Raw genomic sequence first — 18,877 nt, 5'->3', positions numbered from 1 at the left:
CTTTCGGTGAACAATTTATCTCCCGTCTCGGACTCCTTGGATTGGCCACCAAGATCGTGTGATGTCACATCATTGGACTTTTACTTGGAAGGGTGTGTGAAGTCTGAATGCTTTCTGGTTGAATTAGCTTAGATTGAGGCAGTGGAAGCCAACATTACTAAAGTCAGCGAGTCATTCAAAATTCGTGTTTACGCATGACCGAATTACGATGCTGTTACGGTCAACATTTGAAAGGAATTTTCCTTAACAGATAAATTCCATGAATGGTTCTATACAAAAATAATAAAGATTGCCCAATTAATTTGAATTTTCGTTGTTTTATTTCAATTTAAAATCCGATACCTATGAATTGATCACTCTTTATTTGGCATAAAAATTGCAAACAGTTAATTGTTGAAGGCATAGTAGCGCAGGTAATATTGAAAAAAAAACCCTAATTTATTAAAAAACTGCCATTATATTATTTTTGCTGTCAATACTTTTCAACACAAGTTTGTTGTAAATTTTTTTATATATAATTTTTTGTTTTTGTTTTTGCATAAAGTAATTATTACACATGTTTTACATAATAACTGGGAATGCAAAATACGAATATTTTTCATCATACAATGTTCGCTTGAAGCTTGAAGAAAAAAATATTAATTGGTCAGATAAATGACGTCAAGTGAAATTGGCAGGCGTTTAAATTGATTGAAAGTGATTGTGGAAAAGTATCAAATGAAATAATGAAAAAATATGTGCATTGATATTGCCGATAGTCATAAAAATTACGTAAGTATGCGCAAGCATGTACGAGTATGTACATTTGTATGTAATAATAAACAAAAACAGTGCATGGACATTTTTATCGGCATTTTTCACTTGGAAGAGAAACTCCTCACAAAGCCACGCAAAATCTTCACTAACCATATCTGACTGAAAATCCTCCGACCACATTTTTGCTACTTATTCATTAACCATCAACATTTTGCTTTCGCATCGTGCCGACAGTGGCGCTTAAGTCTCAGCGGCGCCAGCCTGTCGTTGACGATGTCGGTTTTGTCCTTTAAGTATCCTTACAAGGCATTATGCAAACATTTTCTTCGCATTGTTTGCTGCTGTTTTATTTTTTGCCTTCCTTTGACTATTTTGCTATACATCTCTCTCTCTCTCTCTCTCTCTCTATACGCGTAAGATGGCTTTGTGTCATCGAAGTGACACTTTTGCTTGAAAGTACACACGCAAAGGAAGAAGAAGACAAGAAGAAGTATCACAGCAGCTGAGGCTAGTGGTGGGAAGCGGTAATGACAGGCACATTACTAAGTTGTTTTTGCTTTTAATCAGATTTTTTGCTCTTTAATTATATGACACGCATTGCAGTGGCCATAAATATCATCGCTACTTGAAGTTTACTTGCCATGCCGTGGTATGTCTTGCCATGTTATGCCATGCCATGACGGTGCTTGAATGCTCGGGTCGGTGTAATGAACTGTGGAAAACTGTATAACATTATTGGCCCACTTTTTAGACGTGGCGGTTGAAAGCCATTCAAAGTTTCACGTATATGTAGTCGTACATACACACGCACACATTAGTAGTTCTGTTGGCGGCAATATTTGAGGACACACTCACACAACTTCATGGGCATCAATACACATTTTGATAGCTCAGTACATTTTGAACAATTTTTTCAACTTTTTTTCGAATTCTGCATGAAATGAAAAAGTTTATTCGAGCATAGCTCTTAATCAATTTTGAGTTCCACAAATTTTAAAATAAGCTACCTTTAATTAGTAAGAAAACTTAGAGCGAGAAAGAGATGACAATGGAGATAAAAAGTAAAAAGGAGCTGAAACCAAAATATTTGTGAATACTTTATTCATTCTAAAAAATTGTTGTTCGGAAAAATTTGAAAAATAAATTTTTGATTTACATAAAAAAAATATTACATTAAGGGGGTAGTATGGTTAATTCGGTGTAAAACAAGCATATTTTTCGAAATTTTTTTTGTCGACACAGTTGATTTATTCAAAATTTTAAAATTACTTCATTATAAAGTCATATTTAAAGAATATTGTGTGAAATTTTCATTGATTTTTATGAAGAAATGAGTTGGTGGCAGCGAATCTTCGCGGACGTCTCATAAAAAAGTTTTATTGCGGTGTTCCTCAGAACTCATTACTGGATCAACTAAAATCAAAAAACCAAATTGATTTCATCATCTAATAAAGTTTCGCAGGTAACAACGTCGAATTTTTTTTTTTTTTTTTTTTTTTAATGTTTTAAAGCGCTTTGAAGTCAAAACACCGATTTTTCATAAAAAAACCTTGAAAACTTTGTTGTTTTAAAATATGACAAAATTTAAAAAAAAAAAAACTCGACGTCATTACACGTGTACATAAAAATTCAACCAGCTAATAAAAACGCATTTAAAGATTTCTAGGGTGCATCTGTTATAAAATTTAATTAGCGCATGTAACGTAAGCCTTCTTAATTTATAAGAAAAATAACTAGTCCACTAAAACACTATGTAACAAAATGAAAATAGCATGATTCCGATATAGGAATTATGAGAAAGGAGAAGTCTCATTGGATCGCCCACCGTTTTGTCTCTAATAATGAGGATTTTTTTACAAAGTATAGAAATTTCTTAATACGTCTTAAGTTGATCTAAATTATTTGAAAAAAGGTCGAATAAAACTACATTTGGCTTTAATATTGTCTTTCAGAGTCTAGAATACAACTTAATGGCGCATATTTTTGTGAAAAATTGTAACCTAATACATATATGCTTCCCATGTAAGTCATTTTGACCCTTATTTTAAAAAATCTGAAAAATATTAAATTTGTAGAGCCAATAAAACGCTAAAATATTGCACAGAAAACTTGATACATAGATCAGGTTGCCATAAGTACAATGACTTGGACCCCCTTCACGAATGGAGTACGCATTATCAGGTTTTTTGAAATAGAAAAATATAATTCGCTTTTGAGCTTTCAGACATCTCCAGCTCACCAAGTCGTTCGTTGCTATGAAAATTGTTGCTTTTAAATGCGTTTAGGTACCCCTTTCATACACGCAAGTATTAAATTCAGGTGCAGCATCACATTTTTTTTCTGAAGTGTAATGGAGATGATTTCGAAGCTAACGAAATGATGCTGATGATGTGTCTTCTACAAATTTTCGTCCAAATCCCAAACTTTTTAATCAGAATTTTCAGAAAAATTTTGTATATGGAGTTTTATAGCGCATTGAATTTTGCTACTTATGGAATAAAGTGCAAATTTGAAAAGACTCAAAAAAAAAAGGTTTTTGATAACTTTTTTGCGGTTATGTGCATTTTTTCCATACCAAAAAAAATCGAGCATTGCGGCGTGAATAGTTTTTGGTTTTTTACTTTCTGTTTTTGATAAGCATTTAGCACTTAGCCAATTGTTCACTGATCCGCGGTAAAGTGGTTGCCTCTTTTCAAACAAGCAACCTGGCTTGGTGCATCAGGCTTAGCTTCCCTGTGTTTAAACAAATAAGGACTATTAAGTTAAGCTATTAGAGAATCCTCATTCCGAATCCGCCACATATGTATATCTTATGCAATCGAATGCTGAGTATCTACCTAGAGTGTAATAATTAAAAAACAAAAATTTAGATAAATATACAGAAATTATTACCATCTCTTCTTTTGCAGTAGGTTTATAAAAAACTGATGGTGATTAAGAATATATCTTCAAAAGAAAATGGTGCATTTAATTTACTCATTCAGGCATAGTAAATTGAGCACTGTGAAGCAGTTTTTCTGGAATTTTTATTTTTTTTAATTATGGCGAATATTTAATGGGACACAGTCTTGTCTTCTTCTATGCATATTTCACATAAGAGTGAGTATATTACATCAATTCTGTTGAGATATTCGTTCAAAAGATCAAGTCCCATTTAAGAGGTGTACTTAATTGGAACTTAACATAAGCTAAAATAAATTAAATTACATTAACATGGTCTTGAAGCATTTCGTATAAAGAACGTATAAAGAACAATGACTTTTTTCAAAATTCAGTATTTTCATTAATTAAAAACGCAAAAAGGTACATACTTGTAAGTTTCAATCGCATTTATCACAGCTCCCTATATACATATACTTATGTTTTTAGTATGTAAATATTTAATAATCATTGTTGAAGAGTTTTATATCAATGTAAAAATGAGAGCTATTCGGCATTTTCACCTTGTAAGTGGCAGCGTTCGACGTTATGGAGCTGACCTGAAGAACTGCTCGCTAGCCGAGCAAGAAGAAATTTGTTCAACAGAAAATGTGGATTTTGATGCCAGTATTGTTGCAATTTTTCTTCTTTTTCTTCTTCACATACATACCAATATGCAACACAGTGTTTTTAATGATCGCATATTGATCCCGATGTCCCGCACTCTTTCCATCTCTTTGGTGGCCCTCCTCGCGGGCGGGTAGTCTTTGATTTCCCGGTCATCACCAGTTTTGCCTAGCGGTCGTCTGTCATTCTGAGGACATGTTGCTTGCAATCTTGTATTCTTTTGTGGCTCCACTTTACTATATCGAGTATTTCGCACATTTCTCTTATGCTTTCGTTCCTCACACGATCTCGTAGGGTATGGCCGGTTACAGCTACATATAAGAGTTCGCATTTCGGTAGTTGAGAATGCACCTTCTGTTGCTGTTTTGTCTGCGCGTGTCTCAATGGCATACGTCATTAGTGGTCGAACGCAAGTTTTATAAACCCTTTTTCTTTGCTTTTTGTGCACATTACTTAGTTTCGCCATGGCTGCAAAAGGGAGAGGCAAAATGGGCTCCGGGCCAAGAAAGTTGGCCTCAGAGCCCATTCTTGCAAAAGATTCACAGATATCGTTACCCCCGATACCCACGTGTCCCGGGACCCATGTTAACATCAGGATATTATGTCTGCGGACATAGTTTAACCTGGATTTACAGGACTCGACTACCCTTAAAGTGGTTGGGGTGCTGTCTAAGGACATAAGCGCAGCTTGGATGACACATATAGATCTGCCTCTCCATGGTTTTTCCACAACAAAGTTCCTCGCTTTTTGAACAGCATACACCTCCGCCTGAAGCACAGATGCATGCATTCCAAGAGCGAAGTGTAGTTTTGTCCCGTTTGATTCCAGAGCTAGAATCGTGCTCGGTGCTGGAGCCATCCGTAAAAATGCGAGAACAGTGTTTGCCGGGCATCGTTTTCTGAGTTTGACCACAGGCTCAACTGTGCCTAGCAGCACCACCTGTATCTTTTGTCAAGCACGACTCTGGATGGCATGGAGTCAAAGGGGCATGGTGGGGATCGTCGGATCGAAGTCCATGCCTACTCTGTTGTCCACTGCCAGACTGGGGCCGTACCAATTCCCATTATGTTTCAGCCTGCAGATGACCTTCAAGGCCTCTCCTTGGATGAAAACATCAAGTGGTGGTAAACCAATCAGAGCATCTAATGCAGGGCCGGAAGGAGTCGGAAAAGTTCCGGTGCAACAGATGGCCACAGTGCGTTGTAGACTCGATAAGCTCCTCCTGACTCCCACGAGAGGGAGTATACTCATCCAGACCACTGATGCATAGGTGATAATAGGTCTTATCATAGCCGTGTAGATGCCAGAAAGCTGTCAGTGCTTTGGAAGTCTTTATTTCAACGTGTGATTTCCATAGGAGCTTACTATCGACGATTACTCCAAGATATTTAATTTCGTTGGATAGCTGGATTATGACTCCTTTTAGCTTAGGCAGAACGAGTCCATCAAGCTTCCTCCTTCTGATGAAGAGGACAATGCCGGTCTTGGTGGGATTTGCCGATAGCCGATTCGCACGGCACCAAGAATCAATGAAATCCAGAGTTTTCTGCACTTTCCTACAGATGTACATAAGTAAAGGGCCTGTTACCAAACAGGCAACGTCGTCCGCATATGCTTGGGCGTAGACTCCCGAATCGTTTAAGGTGCCTTATGAGTAATATTTGTAAATATAATTTCCGTTTTTGTTATAATAAAATATTATATTAGCAATCTTGAAGATTGTAAATAAAAGATATTTATTTCTTACATCAAAAAAAAAATCTATTTTGTATTTAGACCTTTTGTCATAAAACGAAAATTGCTTCCCAACAATGCTAGGTTTGACGGCTGAAATGCACAAATACACTAATTACGCCTTGCGTGATTATCAGCTATGATATTTTCTCAAAGGCAATGTAACTTACTTATAATCTACTGATACGTATACACGTATCACATCAACTTAAAAATCATTCAGATCTTCCTATTTTACACGATTTTATACAATGATTTCCTTTGCCACATTAATTATTCTGTTGCACATTGCAGCCTGAGCAAAAGTAGGATTGCCTGCTCTAAGCTTTGTTAATTTGTGAAATGGGTATGCGTGAATGAGAAATTGTGATGAGCTATGCCAGAAACACTCGACAATGCTTGATTATAAAGGTGCACAGTGGGAACGGAAAATTGCTTCCCACAAATTTTCATTTTCGTGTTGCACAGCTCAAAATTTGAAGAACGTAACAGCGAAGAATCCTAATGCTGTCAGAGTGAATAAGTAAGCCTTAGGGATGTAAATTTTAGCTAATTTTACGATCCCAATATTTTCGGGACTTAGTTATTAGAATCTTGCTTTTCCAGGATTAGGCTCATTACCGTGGATATTCATTACTCTGCAGCAACTTAACTCGAATAATATTCCATGAAAGTTGCTTGTGAAGCTGTCCGACCTTATAATCAAAAATAAAAAATAGCTTTGGATATACTTTATATTTAAAATGAAAATTGTTTTATTACTAACAAAAAATAATGGTCACTCTTATTTGCTTTTAATAATACTTGCGTGGTGGCTGTCGCAGCCAACTACCATTCAGGGGTGCGTAGGTTCGAATCTCTGTGCTAGAAACCTCAAACTGATAGAAAAAAAGGTTTTTCTAATAGCGTTGGCCCCTCGGCATGCAATGACAAACCTTCGAGTGTATTTCTGCCATAAAAAAACTCCTCATAAAAAAAAAATTTGCCAATCGAAGTAGGCTTAAAACTGTAAACCCCTTTAATTGTTGAAAAACATCAATACGCACGCCACAAATTGGAGGAGGAACTCAGCCAAAAACCCATATATATATACATACATATATAGTACTTCAGCGCGTACATATCTGATAAATCGATTTGAGTTACGTTGAAAATATTCATTGGAAAAACACCAAAAAAGTAAAAAAATGTTATTAGTGCTTGTAAGATGTTTACATATTTTTTATTCACCATCAATTTAAGTGGAATAAGCGGAAAGTAATAGGCTTTGATGCACATTAATTTATATTAAAATAAAAATTAAAGTAAGTCAGTGTAACTTTTTCCAGCGAAGGTTGGTTATAACAAAAAAAAACCTTCTGGCCTATTCATATTTGCTAAAAATTTAAAGTCAGTGTTCCTGTTTTTAGAAATGAGGATTTTTCTATCTTCATCTTCAAAAATTACAAATCCCGAAAATCCCTGGATTATTCCGGCAATCCGGCAATCGGAAATAGTCCTGAAATTTTCGGGACTGAAAAAGTTAGAACCCTGGGATATAAATCCATTGTAAATATATATAATAAGTTAGTAATATAATATGAAAAAACATACCAAATTCCACTTTCAAAACCTCCCTCTATTTTTTTCACACAACTACTCGTAGCCATAAAAATTAAATTACCTAGTAATTGTGGAAAATTATTAATTGCTCGCACGCCCAGTGGTGTTCGGCCAAGCCTCACTAATTAAATGTCGCATATCACCTAACAAAGCAGACACATAGCCACCACAATCAACGGCCAATTGCCAGCTACCAACTTGAATTTGTAGAAGTTCAAATGGGAAAAAGCAGCACACCGTCCCACTGGCTAACACTGGCGACCGCAAACGAACAGCACGTACCGTGGCTACTGTTGCGGTCAGTGGTAAATAGTACAAGCATACAAGCTACAAGTTACATACATGTATAAGAAACCATAGAAGCGTCGAAGAGCTGAAGTAAATATGCAAGTAGAGGAAGGTGCTGCTGTTAGTGACCGGTTGCGGTGGTGAGCAAACGAAAAATGGTGTCAAATTGCATGCAAACGCAAACACACCATCATTTAATTGTATGTTCAAACATATGTTAACATGTACATATGTACTCAATATTTGTTTGTCATGCATACCGACATATCCATGCAAGTATTCACTGATAAGGGAACGCAAATACTCATACGCACGGGTGGTCTACTTGTATGCAACTGTTACTGAGAATGCAGCGTTCATGTCGAGTTGGCCGCAAAGCGCATTATATTTATTTCGTATGCTTATTTTGCAAGGATATGCAGGACGAAGTGGAGCGGAATGGTACGGAAAACAATGCGAGTAAAATAAAATTTGAAATAAAAGGCAGTGAAGTTTGTATGTAAATGAGAGAGGCGTGTTGGCATTTACAAGCATAATCTAAGAATAAATTATAGCTTCAGAAAGCTAGGGTAGAGCTAGCAGCAGAAACAGCTCCTAGAAGTCAACATTAAAAAAAAAAACGAAATTGCACAATTTTCTTAAAATAAAGCGAATATTGAATTGAAAGTGTGCACGGCGAGTGCAACAACCTAACGCCTTGCGCACAGATGCTCACTCGCACACACACACACACACACACGCATAGTAGTTTTACATATTTGCATATAAAAGCGCAAATCGCTTTGCTATAGCTTTAAAGTGGAGATTTAATGGCAGTTAATGCCTGTTGGCATCCGAGATTAGCAACAGCAATCAGCGCAATTGCCAAAGAAACAGTTAGCTGTGGGGTGTTTAAAAGTAATTAAATACTAGTATAAAAAACAAAAGCTCCCCATCTACGATAATATCCTCAGTTTGCCAGTGTATATAATATAATTTATACCCCAAGCAAGTTAGATAAATGACGGAATGTTCATAGCCGTACTCGCAGAAATGATTTTTGATGTTTTTTATGGGAAGGTTAGGTAAGGTTAGCCTGGTTGACAATAAGCCACGCGTAGACCTTTTGGTCCCTAGCGATAACAAATGGAGTCCGACCTCTATGAATGCCTAAAGTAGACATCATGTAGGATGTCAGCGCTTTTGGCGAATCTAAGTAGAGCTGGGAGCTCCGCTTTTGAGGCGTCCTCCAGACCTTCAAACAGTGGGGCTCCCAGGCATTTTAGTCGCGTTCTTAATAATGCCGGACAAACACACACAAGGTGTTCTAAAGTTTCCTCAACATTTCTCTCTGCATTTCCTGCATTTGCCAATAGATTATGACCTGTTAGCATACCTATGATAGTTCTGCAGTCCTTTCCCGAGAGTGTAAGTGCGAATTGAGTCAGTTTTTGTCGTTAGTTCTACACATGACTTTTGCTGTTTTGCATGTGGTCAGATTAGTCCACCTAGCTTCCATGTGGTCCTCCATTTCATTGTATATTGTGTTTAGCGGTTTTGGTATGTCTCTTGTTCAGAAGGTAGTCTAACAGCACTTTTTGCTATCTCATCTACTATTTCGTTCCCCATAATGCCTTTGTGACCAGGTACCCAGTAGATATGCAGCCTACTGTTTGCGGCTAGCCTTTCTATGGCCTTTCTGCTCCGTTGAACATTGTTGAGTTCTTTCTTGTTCTAGTGTAGGCTAGCTCTGCGGCTTTCCCTACAGCAAAAACTTCCGCTTGGAAAATACTGCTGTGGTCTGGCTGCTTGATAGGTTGCCTTATCCCTAGTTTTGAGCAGTAAATACCCGCTCCCACTCCATCTATAGTTTTAGAGCCGTCTGAATAGATGTGAAAAGTTCTATGGCCAGGTTGCGTGCCTTTGTGCCATCCCTCCTCTTCAACTGTAGTGCGAAACCTTCTCTCCCAATTAATGTACGGAGTTATGTAGTCCATGCAACCTGAGCTCCACTTTCCTATTGAGCTGTGACCAAAGGCTCTGCCGGTGAATACCCCCGCAGCCACTAGCCTCCTCGCCGATTTCGTTATACACAGAGCAGCGAGTCGTTGAACCCTTTCCAGTGGCATTAAGTATATCAGTTTTCTTGTCGCAGTCCACCATACTAAGGCCCCATACAGCAATATCGGTCTAACTACTGCTGTGTAGCTCCAATGCATCAGAGAGGGTGATAGACTCCAAGTAACGCCCAGCATTCTTTTATATGCGTACAACGCATTACTGGCCTTTTTCCCCCTCTCCTCAACATTGTGCTTCCACAGCAATTTGCTGTCCAGTATTACTCCGAGGTACCTCGCATGATCTTTGAGAAGTAGTTCGTTGTTGATTAGCTTCGGGAGGTTCCACGCCAGGACCTTGTACTTCCTGGTAAAAAGTACCATGCCCGTTTTTCCCGCAATTATCCTTAGCCCTGCGCGAGATGTCCATTGGTGTACCTTTTTGAGAGTGTTGTTCATCACATTACTGATGGTGTCCAGGTACTTTCCCGTAACTACTATAGCTATGTCGCGGCATATGCCACTAGTTTTTGTGCCCTTCGTCATGTTTCTTGAGCATTTCATTTGCTACAAGTAACCATAATAGCGGCGATAATATCCCACCTTGCAGAGTACCTCTGCACGCATATTTGGTGACGCTCGCATCGTTCCACTCCGCTCTTATCTTTCTGCTGGCTAATAGCTGCCTTATCCATAGGTAAAACGCGAGTTGCACATTAAGTGACTCTATGCTATTTAAAATAACTTCTTTTGTCATGTTGTTAAAGGCCCCTGATATATCTAGAAATACTCCTAGAGCATACTCCTTATATTCTAACGCCTTTTCTATGTTTAGTACAAGTGAGTGAAGTGCAGTCTCAGTAGATCTGACTTTAGTGTAAGCATGCTGCGCCTTGGATAATTCGTCCGGTGCAATTGTGTCTCTAATATATGTGTCTAGAATCTTCTCTAACGTTTTCAGCAGAAATGAGGTCAGACTAATGGGCCTGTATTACTTCGAGTAGAGAGGGTTGCTTTTTCCAGCTTTTGGAATAAACACAACTCTCGCTTCTCTCCACAATACAGGAACATAGCTGAGCCTCAAGCATTCCCGGAATATCGTTCTTAACCATGGTACCACAAGATGGCTTACCTTTTGGAGCATGGCTGGGAAGATTCCATCCAGTCCTGGCGATTTATATGGGTCGAAACTTTGTATAGCCCATTCTATCTTGTTGGTCGTAATTACGTTCGTCGGGATGTCATGCACAATATCTCCTCTAGGTTCGAGATCTGTAGTGTCCCCACACCCTGGAAAATGTGTGCTGACTAGGTCTTCTAGAGAGTCCTCATAGCTGTCAGCCCACTCCCCGTTAATTTATCGTATTGTTCTTGGCGTAGACGGATTCTTGGAATATCGATAAACACTTTACAATCTTTAATTCTTCTACACTACTTTCAATAGCGGAGAAACAGAATATTTAACTACTGGTTAACTTTCATAGTTTACGTTTTTAACGCAAAATGAGTCCAATTTGCTTTTTGAGTATTTTTCTTAATAAGTAAAAAAAGTATTTTGAGTGGAATTCTTCATTTTGACCTGTTTGTATACTCCAGCTGTCTAACGTCACAAGAGTCAAATGTGACGTATGACGCCATTTGCAAAAATTGTATATCTTTTACGCCACCTTGTACCTTTAACTCCTGTAAGCTCTTCTAAAACAAAAGGAATAGAATATTTAAGCTCGATTTCACATAAGTTTTCCATGCAATTTTCCGATTCAGTTATAATTTTGCAATTTTTGCCTCAAAGAACCACTAATACTGGTCATATAAAAGGAAATACCGAAGAGTCTTTATCAGATTATTTCGCTCATAAGTACAACGACTACTTACGTGGGCATCACCGAATTGATAAGATCAATGCTCACCCCGGTTCACGATGCTCTTCCAGACATACCTTCCCTGAATATCGTAATCAAAAAAACAAATAAATAAAAAAAATTAATAAAAACGAAATCATCTCCTAGGGAAACGTTGAGAATAAGAAGCTAATTCAATCATCCACCATCAATGTAATTGACCAGTTAACAGGATGTCATATCAACATTGTAGGCTGGTGGTCCAAAACCTCACTTCTCTTCACGGACAACTGTAAGGATCTTTCCCCAAAAGGTATGATTGGGACACGACACAAGCTAAGCCCAGGAAAGATAAGGACACGAGGTTTGTTAAAGAAAATTAGACTATTAATTTTTTTTCCAAAAACAGTTATGAATTAGGTTGGGGCATAAGTTCATAGCGTTTTTATATTTTCCTTTATTTTACAGCAATTCGTTTCCTGTATGGCAAAAACGAAGTATTCATTCAATTGAACTCTTTTCACTCTACAAAATATGTTAATTTTATTTTTTGAGTTATTTTTTATTAGTTTTGAGGCTTAAAATACCCAGGAGGCAAAAATCAACATTTTCGACATCTGCTCTTCTTTGCTTTTCTTCGAGGACAAAAAGCTGCCGAAGCAGTCCGGGACTTTTGCGACGTGTATGGAAAAAATGTCATAGGAGAGTCTACAGCACGGAAATGGTTTTCAAAGTTAAAAAGTTCCGACTTTGACGGCGATGACACGTCCCGCAGCGGAAGGCCTTCTGAATTCGATGAATAATAATGAATAATTAACTGCGATCATAAAAGGATTATCAATCACCTTCATTCAATGACATTTACTGGAAAATTGGGAGCTCGGGTGCCTCACGAGCTCAAAGAACAAAACAAAGAAAGTCACCTTCAAATTGCGTCTCAGCATCTCGTCCGCCATCGGGCAACATGCGGTCATAAACAGGGCTTTTTGTACCGAATCGTCACAGGAGATAAGAAATGGTGCCTATACATCAATATGAAGCAAAGAGAGAAGTGGGTGGGTTCAGGAGATACGCCAAAGCTAAGAGTCAAGCCGGATTTTCATCATGATATGTGTTTGGTGTGACTGGGAGGGCATGATGCTTTGGAAAATGTTCGAAAAGAATGACACAGTCAACAAGGAGCTACATTGCCAAATCACACCGTGTGAATGGGGCTATTCGACTGAAAATATCTGATCGACATTGTCAAACCATACTCCTTCACGACAACGCTTGGCCCCATGTTGCACAAGTCGCCAAAGCCTCACTCCAAGAGCTCAAATCGGAGGTCCATCATCATCCGCCATATTCTTCGGATCTCGCATCGACCGATTACCATCATTTTCGCTGTCAAACCATATGAAGAGCGTTGCCTTCGATAGCAAAGAGGTTCGGGGTGCAATACTATATTCCACAATTGCTTGCTACAATACCTAACCACAGAAGACACTGTACAGAGAAGCAGTCTTGCAAGTTGCCAGAGAAAAATCGAAATTCTAGAATCCAATGTATTCAAAGAAATATTAATGAAAAAATGTTCCATCTTTGAGACCAAAGAATTCTAAGCATCAAAAGCAGACAAGTTTTATTGCTTTCCACCTATGTACGTAGGTAGGTTCAGAATCTGAGAAATTATCCGAAAAACCAATGTTCATGTTTCATGCCCTCGGCTCATAAAAATACAATGCCCATATAGGAGGCATTGATCTGATGGACAGCTTCATCGGTCGATATCGCATATGCATTAAGTCAAGAAAATAGACAATGAGGATCTTCTACCATACTTTGGTACTATGCAAAGAAGCTAGTACAATAAAAGGGTAATTTCCCGCGGACATTATGAAGCTAGCTGACTTCAAAACTGAGCTTGCTGTTAACTTACGCCGAAGAAGGCCGCAGAACTCTCTAAAAACCACGATCGGGTATAAAATTCTTATGTTTCCGGGCACACCCGCGGAAAAGCTATGTTTACCATTTTAGCCCCATTGCAGAAGATGTAGGGACCTTTCCAAAAAGGAGATTATTGAACACTTTCCCTGTAAATGTCCGGGTTGGGCAGCTAGTCGACTAAGGTCACTGAGTGCTTCTTTCATCGCCAGCCCGCCAACTTAAGTCCCACTAATCCCTCTTCTGCATTACAGCAAAGCTCTGGCTCGCTGTAGATATCTGTCTGTTGTAGGTCTGAAAATGGTATCAAAACAGCGCTTTAGTACTACTTAGGGAGTGCCAGAGTGGTACTTCAACCATTTCACCTACATACCTACCATGCAATTATTTCACTCAACTGGCCTGTTTGACATGAAAAATGTGTGTGCATTCGAGAAATAAATGTAAATATAGCATTTGTAAGAAGTTTACCTCTTGGGCTTTCACGAACCCATATTAAAACTTAGTGCAGCAAATGTATGTTATGTATAATCTTAGAGATTTAAGTATCAAAATTGATATCACCTTTATTTTGTGAAATAAATAAAAGTATGCGAGTTTCATTATAATTTTTTCTTTATCTTTAATTTGAGAAATTCGGCTTCTAAAAGCTTCCAGAAAAAAGAGGAATTTATTCACCGCACACGCTGCTAGAAAACTTAGAAAATGAAACCCTTCATCGAAGAGCAGTCTCAACGATTGAAAAAATTCGTTTATTACCACATTATTGTAATTTCCGGGTTCGAAAAAAAAATAAATTTAAAAGAAAAAACGTTCGGCATTGATGAGAAGTAAATTTTGAACACGTAAACATAAAAAACAACAAAGCTTTAGGACTGTTTTTCTAGGCACCGCTACTAGCTTCAAAAATTAATATAATTTAATTAGAATTATGTCGAAAAATTGAAAATAGATATTAAGAAAAATAGTGGAAACGACAATGTAAATCTTCTCCCAACTCTTCCATCAGTCTTGTACTGCCACAGCTTTACTTTGATAGAACCACTGCCTGGCATGCAGTAGGCCATTTGGTTTGCCTGAACACAAAAATAAAAGAAATAAAGCACTTGAAATGCTGATGCATCCGCAAAATTCACTTTAAGTGAGGCGGATTTGGTAGCTTTTAAAAAGCTTTTCAAAATCCAAAATGCACCACTGGTGCATCTCACCACAGAGTTCATTGCCTAGACTTGAAAAATCACAACAAAAAAAACAAGAAGAAAAAAATAAGTTTTACCACGAAGACAGCAATCAGCCAGCTAACTGCGTAGTAAAAATGAGAAACTAAAAGGATGAGTGGAATTTGTTGCAAAAAAATTACAACCAGAGTATCAGTCAACAACCAGGATTTTCTATTGCGCATACATATAAATATATTCAGTGAATATACACATACAGTGACGAGCATAACTAAATGCATGATGACTTTTACATGATATTTACAATGCTTTGCAAGATGACACTTCTTGTCACTTTTTTTAACAAAATAATAAAAATCACGGTTTCAAACTTCCAGCTAACAAAAAGTTTTGAGCTAACTTTTGAATTACTGAATCTGAACTTTTAGAAAAATTCCTAGTACGCAATTTTATAGCCCTTTAAGTTCAGTATAATAAAATACAAAATTGAATGGCTAAGGAATTTCGTTGATTTTAAACATTTCTTTGGTGTTTTTGCACCCTATTTTATATTTTTTCCGTACATTTTTTTCCATACGAAATTAATTTTGAAATTAATTGTCAAATAAAGAAATAAAAATCGGTAAAAAGAAATATTAAAAAATCAAATGATTATTTAAGCACTTGCACTTATACCCTATGATCAGAAAGTACCGGGAACGTTTAAATAAAATAAAACAGAGTTAAATTTCATTCAAATTTATTTGATCTCCTTCTAAATATGACGCATCTGAAGCAACACACACGTGCCTTCAGCTCCTTCTTCGCATTCTCTTTGATCTCCTCTATCGACTGAAATCTCGTTCCACGAAGTGGTTACTTCAACTTTTGTAACAAGCAAAAGTCGCACGGAGCCATATCAGATGAATACGGTGCTTGCACGATGGTATATATTTACTTGGTGTTTGGTCGAATAATCCAGCACAATTTGGGCTCGGTGCGATGTCGCGTTATCATCACGCAAAATCCAAGAATTGTTTGCCCACATTTCCGGCCGTTTGCGACGTAAAGCATCTCTTGAAACGTTTGAAAATGGATAAAAACAGTATTCTATATTGACTGTCTGACCCGATGGAAGGTACTCCTAGTGCACTACGCCTTGGCAATCGAAGAAAACAGTCAGCATCACCTTCCCGGTATTTTTTGATCATTCATTGGTTGTTCGAATGAATTTTGTTTATTACAATCTGGTAGGCATTTATTTTTTGAATATGATATCCGGCATATGCCCGCCGCAGCTACGAGTCCAATTCGACGATTCGATGAGTCCAATTTATACTACTTTTTCTAATAAATCTGAATAAAAATTTAGCCCAATGAGCAAAAATGACAAGCAAACGATGGTCATTTGGCTCCAATTCATGCATGAGCTCTATTTTATAGGCATGAAGCCAAGGTCTTCACGTAGAATTTTCCACGTAGTCGAACGAGAATGACGACGAATCGACATTTCCGCGTCTTCTCCAGCACTTCGCTTCATGAACATTGCGAACAGATTTAATTAAATTTTTATTTTTCAAAGTAAATTTCCACAATATGGAAGCGCTGTTCTTACTGAGCAGAAATTCCAACGCAGTTTGCTATTCTCAGCCGTTAAACCAAAGTTATCAATATTGATATTTCTCATTCAGCTAAAAAACACCCGATATATATTAATTGGCTCTTACACCCTCTGGTTGGTATTTGGCCGAGTTCCTCCGCCGATTTGTGCTGTGCGTCAAGAAAATATCGTCATGCTCTCATTTATGCTCGCCACTGTAGATTCGTTCATGAAAGCGGAAACTGCACTTTCGGCATCCCTGCAGAAAACACCACTTGAGTGCTAAAGTATGTAGTAAATATGACTAAGTAGTAGGTGGATATTATTTGGCGCAATACTTGTCCTCGTAATCTCACATATCTTTTTTTCTTTTTTAATATTTTTTGCGTCTGTTTTGCAACTATTATTTTGCTGCAGCAATATTTTTTAAATTGCACGCAGACAAACTACAAATGTTGGATACACTCTTTTGTCTGATTCTGGATGTCGCTGCTTGTGTTGTACTGCTAGTTACTTACACTAACAACAAAATTAACATATTTTTCGAGTGTATTGCAACTATTACAACATGTTCGTCTGTGTTTTTAGTTTTAAGTTTTTTGTTTTCATTTTCGCTTCAAAACTTATGCATTCTGTCAAAAAAGTAACTGAAATTAATAATTAAAAAAAAAAAATGTTTCAAGCATTGCCAAATAAAAACAGTCAGAGGGGTAAATAAAAAATATTATATGGGCTTAATTAGATGCTTGAGAAAAAAAAACCGTTAAAAAATTCTTTCTACGAGAACACTTCATTTTTTCAACGTGATATTGCACCATTTCACAAAGTTTTCATTAGCCAAGAACTTAAAAAATAGCGTTCACTTTTTTAACTCTCAACTCTTGACTCTTCCCAAAAATCAAGTGAAAAACTTAACAAAGTATCCTTTTTCAGAAGATAGAAGATAATTAAAGAGTGAATTGAAAAAAGCGAGAATTGAAGTCCCTTTCGGAAAATACGTTTAGGCTTGGGAAATATTTTGAGGATTGCATTGCACAAGTCGAGAATTTGATTCACCTTCAAGGCAAAAAACCAGACCGCACTTTTCCAGCAGACTTCGAGTTATTCCTACTATTACTGCGACAAGCGTGTGCGGTCAGCAGGGGCATTTCTTGGGGTTTATACGACCGGCTTGAAGACCTATGTGGACGACATTTACTTACTATCATACAAATGCTCAGATGCATCAGCTAAACTACAAGCGGTATGCCATTCAGTAGCACAAACAGGTCTAAAAATTAACATAGCTAAGACCAAAGTAATGCAGATTAACACCGCTGAAACGCAATCCCTTCAACTTGCCGACACGCCGCTTGAAGATGTAGATGAATTTCACTACTTTGGGAGCATAATTTAAAAAATGGGTGATCAACAACTGACATACGTAACCGAATTTCTAAGGGACGCGTTGCATTTGGCATGCTAGACAAGGTATCTCCACATCTCCAGGCACAAAAAACTGAAAATATTTGATGCCAACGAGGTAGTTCTGTATGGATGTGAAACATGGAATTTAACAACAAGCATATCACAATCATAGCAGTCCTTCTTAAACCGTTGCCTACGAAAGATAATGCGGATATTCTGACCTGATATTATAAGCAACGATGGTCTTTGGACGGCCACCGGGCAAACACCAGTTCACATAGAAATTATGCATCGCAAGTGGAAATAAATCGGACACACATTGCGCAAACCAGGGGATGGCATCGCAAGGACAGCGTTAGACTGGAATCCCCAAGGAAGCCGTATATGCGGGAGACCAGCCAACACATGGAGGCGACAACTAGCAGCAGAGGCGGACAGAGCAGGCCGTTCCTGGAGTCAAATTAAACATCTAGCTCTAAACAAACGAAATTATAACCTGTTTATTGGGGCCCTATATTTTATCTGCCACCGTAGCCGAATGGGTTGGTGCGTGACTAGAGAGGAAGGTAAGTTCGAATCTCGGTGAAACACCAAAATTAAGAAAACACATTTTTCTAAAAGCGGTTGCACCTCGACAGGCTATGGCAAATCTCCGAGTGTATTTCTGGCATGAAAAAGCGTCTCATAAAATATATCTGCCGTTCGGAGTCGGCTTGAAACTGTAATTCCCTCCATTTGTGGAACAACATCAAGACGCATGCCACAAATTGGAGGAGGAGCTCGGCCAAACACCCAAAAAGGTTGTAAGCGCCAATTATATATATACATATATGTTTTATCTAGGAACTATGGGAAAACTATATATATAAAGTGCAATAAACACAATTTACGGCCATGTTTGAGGTTATGTATCACAAAGAATATATTATCAAATTTTATGGTGGACTGTTGTCATGAGTGTCATACGTTGTCATAAGAGTACT

The sequence above is a fragment of the Anastrepha ludens genome, chromosome 2 (genome assembly GCF_028408465.1).
Source record: "Anastrepha ludens isolate Willacy chromosome 2, idAnaLude1.1, whole genome shotgun sequence".
Classification (NCBI taxonomy): Eukaryota; Metazoa; Arthropoda; class Insecta; order Diptera; family Tephritidae; genus Anastrepha; species Anastrepha ludens.
Note: the sequence above shows the minus strand (reverse complement) of the source record.